Below are 5,708 nucleotides of genomic sequence, written 5' to 3' on the forward strand. Positions count from 1 at the left end.
GTCAAAAATATGAGGAGCGTGAAACGGTCTGAAAAATAGGAGGAGCATGAAGCTGTGTTCAAAAATATGAAGAGCCTGAAAAGGTGTCAAAAATATGAAGAGCTTCAAAAGGTGTGATAAATATGAGGAGCATGAAACGGTCTGAAAAATAGAAGCAGCATGAAACGGTGTTGAAAAACATGAAGAGCCTGAAAAGATGTGAAAAATATGAAGAGCTTCAAAAGGTGTGAAAAATATGAGGAGCATGAAACGGCCTGAAAAATAGAAGCAGCATGAAACGGTGTTGAAAAATATGAAGAGCCTGAAAAGGTGTTAAAAATATGAAGAGCTTCTCAAGGTGTCAAAAATATGAGGAGCATGAAACGGTCTGAAAAACAGGAGTTGCATGAAGTGGTGTTGAATAACATCAAGAGCCTGAAAAGGTGTGAAAAATATGAAGAGCTTCAAAAGGTGTGAAATTGATGAGGAGCATGAAACGTTCTGAAAAATATGAGAAGCATGAAGTGGTGTGGAAAAACATGAAGAGCCTGAAAAGGTGTGAAAAATATGAAGAGTTTCAAAAGGTGTCAAAAATATGAAGAGCATGAAACGGTCTCAAAAATAGGAGGAGCATGAAACGGTGATCAAAAACATGAGGAGCTTGAAAAGGTGTGAGAAATATGAAGAACTTCAAAAGTTGTGAAATTCATGAGGAGCATGAAACGGTCTGAAAAATATGAGAAGCATGAAGTGGTGTGGAAAAACATGAAGAGCCTGAAAAGGTGTGAAAAATATGAATAGCTTCAAAAGGTGTCAAAAATATGAAGAGCATGAAACGGTCTGAAATTTTGGAGGATCATGATCGGTGTTCAAAAACATGAAGAGCCTGAAAAGGTGTGAAAAATATGAAGAGCTTCAAATGGTGTCAAAAATATGAGAAGCATGAAACGGTGTGAAAGATAGGAGGAGCATGAAACGGTGATCAGAAACATGAAGAGCCTGAAACGTTGTGAAAAATATGAAGAGCTTCAAAAGGTGTGAAATTCATGAGAAGCATGAAAAGGTTTGAAAAATACGAGAAGCATGAAGTGGTGTGGAAAAACATGAAGAACCTGAAAAAGTGTGAAAAATATGAAGAGCTTCAAAAGGTTTGATAAATATGAGGAGCATGAAACGGTCTGAAAAATAGAAGCAGCATGAAACGGTGTTGAAAAACATGAAGAGCCTGAAAAGATGTGAAAAATATGAAGAGCTTCAAAAGGTGTGAAAAATATGAGGAGCATGAAACGGCCTGAAAAATAGAAGCAGCATGAAACGGTGTTGAAAAATATGAAGAGCCTGAAAAGGTGTTAAAAATATGAAGAGCTTCTCAAGGTGTCAAAAATATGAGGAGCATGAAACGGTCTGAAAAACAGGAGTAGCATGAAGTGGTGTTGAATAGTATCAAGATCCTGAAAAGGTGTGAAAAATATGAAGAGCTTCTAAAGGTGTGAAATTCATGAGGAGCATGAAACGATCTGAAAAATATGAGAAGCATGAAGTGGTGTGGAAAAACATGAAGAGCCTGAAAAGGTGTGAAAAATATGAAGAGCTTCAAAAGGTGTCAAAAATATGAAGAGCATGAAACGGTCTGAAATTTTGGAGGATCATGAGCGGTGTTCAAAAACATGAAGAGCCTGAAAATGTGTGAAAAATATGAGGAGCTTCAAATTGTGTCAAAATATGAGAAGCATGAAACGGTCTGAAAGAGAGATATGGCATGAAATGGTGTTGAAAACATGAAGAGCCTGAAAAGGTGTGAAAAATATGAAGAGCTTCAAAAGTAGTGAAATATATTAGGAGCATGAAACTCTCTGAAAAATAGGAGGAGCATGAAGCGGAGTTCAAAAACATGAAGAGCCTAAAAAGTTGTGAAAAATATGAAAAGCTTCAAAAGGTGTCAAAAATGAGATGAGCATGAGACGGTCTGAAAAATAGGAGGATCATGAAACGGTGTTGAAAAACATGTAGAGCCTGAAAAGGTGTAAAAAATATGAAGAGTTTCAAAAGGTGTCAAAAATATGAGGAGCATGAAACGGTCTGAAAAATAGGAGGAGCATGAAGCTGTGTTCAAAAATATGAAGAGCCTGAAAAGCTGTGAAAAATATGAAGAGCATCAAAAGGTGTGAAAAATATGAGGAGCATGAAACGGCCTGAAAAATAGAAGCAGCATGAAACGGTGTTGAAAAATATGAAGAGCCTGAAAAGGTGTGAAAAATATGAAGAGCTTCAAAAGGGGTCAAAAATATAAAGAGCATGAAACGGTCTGTAAAATAGGAGGTTCATGAAGCGGTGTTCAAAATCATGAAGAGCCGGAAAACGTGTGAAAAATATGAAGAGCTTCAAAAGGTGTCAAAAATATGAGGAGCATGAAAAGTTTGGAAAAATAGGAGGAGCATGAAACGGTGATCAAAACCATGAGGAGCCTGAAAAGGTGTGAGAAATATGAAGAACTTCAAAAGGTGTGAAATTCATGAGGAGCATGAAACGGTCTGAAAAATATGAGAAGCATGAAGTGGTGTGGAAAAACATGAAGAGCCTGAAAAGGTGTGAAAAATATGAAGAGCTTCAAAAGGTGTCAAAAATATGAAGAGCATGAAACGGTCTGAAATTTTGGAGGATCATGAGCGGTGTTCAAAAACATGAAGAGCCTGAAAATTTGTGAAAAATATGAAGAGCTTCAAATGGTGTCAAAATATGAGAAGCATGAAACGGTCTGAAAGAGAGATGTGGCATGAAATGGTGTTGAAAACATGAAGAGCCTGAAAAGGTGTGAAAAATATGAAGAGCTTCAAAAGGTGTGAAATTCATGAGGACCATGAAACGGGCTGAAAAATAGAAGCATGAAGTGGTGTGGAAAAACATGAAGAGACTGAAAAGGTGTGAAAAATATGAAGAGCTTCAAAAGGTGTCAAAAATATGAAGAGCATGAAACGGTCTGAAATTTTGGAGGATCATGAGCGGTGTTCAAAAACATGAAGAGCCTGAAAAGATGTGAAAAATAAGAAGAGCTTCAAATGGTGTCAAAAATATGAGAAGCATGAAACGGGGTGAAAGATAGGAGGAGCATGAAACGGTGATCAGAATCATGAAGAGCCTGAAACGTTGTGAAAAATATGAAGAGCTTCTAAAGGTGTGAAATTCATGAGAAGCATGAAAAGGTTTGAAAAATACGAGAAGCATGAAGCGGTGTGGAAAAACATGAAGAACCTGAAAAGATGTGAAAAATATGAAGAGCTTCAATAGGTGTGAAAAACATGAGGAGCAGTATATGGTGTGAAAAATAGGAGAAGCATGAAGCGGTGTTCAAAAACATGAAGAGCCTGATAAGGTGTGAAAAATATGAAAAGTTTGAAAAGGTGTCAAAAATGAGAGAACATGAAACGGTCTGAAAAATAGGAGGAGCATGAAGCGGTGTTGAAAAACATGAAGAGCCTGAAAAGGTGTGAAAAATATGAAGAGATTCTAAAGGTTTCAAAAATGAGATGAGCATGAAACGGTCTGAAAAATAGGAGGACCATGAAGTGGTGTTGAAAAACATGAAGAGCCTGAAAAGGAGTGAAAAATATGAAGAGCTTCAAAAAGTGACAAAAATATGAGGAGCATGAAACGGTCTGAAAAATAGGAGGAGCATGAAACGGTGATCAAAAACATGAAGAGTCTGAAAAGGTGTGAAAAATATGAAGAGCTTCAAAAGGTGTCAAAAATATGAGGAGCATGAAAGGTCTGAAAAATAGGACGAGCATGAAGTGGTGCTAAAACACATGAAGAGCCTGAAAAGTTGTGACATAATGAAGAGCTTCTAAAGGTGTCAAAAATATGAGGAGGATGAAACGGTCTGAAAAATAGGAGGAGCATGAAGTGGTGTTGAAAAACCTGAAGAGCCTGAAAAGGTGTGAAAAATATGAAGAGCTTCAAAATGTGTCAAAAATATGAGGAGCATGAAACGGTCTGGAAAATAGGAGGAGCATGAAGCGGTTTTCAAAAACATGAATATTCTGAAAAGGTGTGAAAAATCTGAAGAGCTTCAAAAGGTGTGAAAAATATGAGGAGCTTGAAAAGGTCTGAAAAATAGAAGCAGCATGAAATGGTGTTGAAAAACATGAAGAGCCTGAAAAGGTGTGAAAAATATGAAGAGCTTAAAAATGTGAAAAATATGAAGAGCTTCAAAAGGTGTGAAATATATGAAGAGTTTCAAAAGGTGTTAAAAATTAGATGAGCATGAAGTGGTCTGAAAAATAGGAGGAGCATGACGTGGTGTTGAAAAACATGAAGAGCCTGAAAAGGCGTGAAAAATATAAAGAGCTTCAAAAGGTGTGAATTACATGAGGAGCATGAAAAAGTATGAAAAAAAGGAGGGGCATAAGGTGGTGTTGAAAAACATGAAGAGCCTGAAAAGCTGTGAAAAATATGAAGATATTCAAAAGGTGTCAATAATATGACGAGCATGAAACGGTCTGAAAAATGGGAGGAGCATGAAGCTTTGCTCAAAAACATGAAGAGCCTGAAAAGGTGTGAAATATATGAGGAGCATGAAACGGTCTGAAAAATAGGAGGAGCATGAAGCGTTGTTCAAAAACGTGAAGAGCCTGAAAAGGTGTGAAAAATATGAAGAGCTTCAAAACGTGTCAAAAATATGAGGAGCATGAAACGGTCTGAAAAATAGAAGCAGCATGAAGCGGTGTTCAAAAACATGAAGAGCCTGAAAACGTGTGAAAAATATGAAGAGCTTCAAAAGGTGTGAAAAATATGAAGAGCTTCAAAAAGTGTCAAAAATTAGATGAGCATGAAACCGTCTGAAAAATAGGAGGAGCATGAAGCATTGTTCAAAAACGTGAAGAGCCTGAAAAGGTGTGAAAAATATGAAGAGCTTCAAAAGTTGTCAAAAATATGAGGAGCATGAATAGGTCTGAAATATAGGAGGAGCATGAAGCGGTGTTCAAAAACATGAAGAGCCTGAAAAGGTGTGAAAAATATGAAGAGCTTCAAAAGGTGTCAAAAATGAGATGAGCATGAAACGGTCTGAAAAACAGGAGGAGCATGAAGTGGTGTTGAAAAAAATGAAAAGCCTGAAAAGGTGGGAAATATATGAAGAGCTTCAAAAGGTGTTAAAAATATGAGGAGAAAGAAACGTCTGCAAAATAGGAGAAGCATGAAATGGTGTTCAAAAACACGAAGAGCAGGAAAAGCTGTGAGAAATATGAAGAGCTTCAAAAGGTGTGAAAAATATGAGGGGCATGAAATGGTCTGAAAGATAGGAGGAGCATGAAGCGGTGTTCAAAAACATGAAGAGTCTGAAAAGGTGGGAAAATATGAAGAGCTTCAAAAGGTGTTAAAAATATGAAGAGCATGAAACGGTCTGAAAATTTGGAGGATCATGAGCGGTGTTCAAAAACATGAAGAGCCTGAAAAGGTGTGAAAAATATGAAGAGCTTCAAATGGTGTCAAAATATGAGAAGAATGAAATGGTCTGAAAGATAGATGCGGCATGAAATGGTGTTGAGAAACATGAAGACCCTGAAAAGGTGTGAAAAATATGAAGAGCTTCAAAAGGTGTCAAATACATGAGGACCATGAAACGGGCTGAAAAATAGAAGCATGAAGTGGTGTGGAAAAACATGAAGAGCCTGAAAAGGTGTGAAAAATATGAAGAGCTTCAAAAGGAGTGAAATATATTAGGAGCATGAAAC

The sequence above is a fragment of the Dama dama genome, unplaced genomic scaffold (assembly GCF_033118175.1).
Source record: "Dama dama isolate Ldn47 unplaced genomic scaffold, ASM3311817v1 ptg000020l, whole genome shotgun sequence".
NCBI lineage: Eukaryota > Metazoa > Chordata > Mammalia > Artiodactyla > Cervidae > Dama > Dama dama.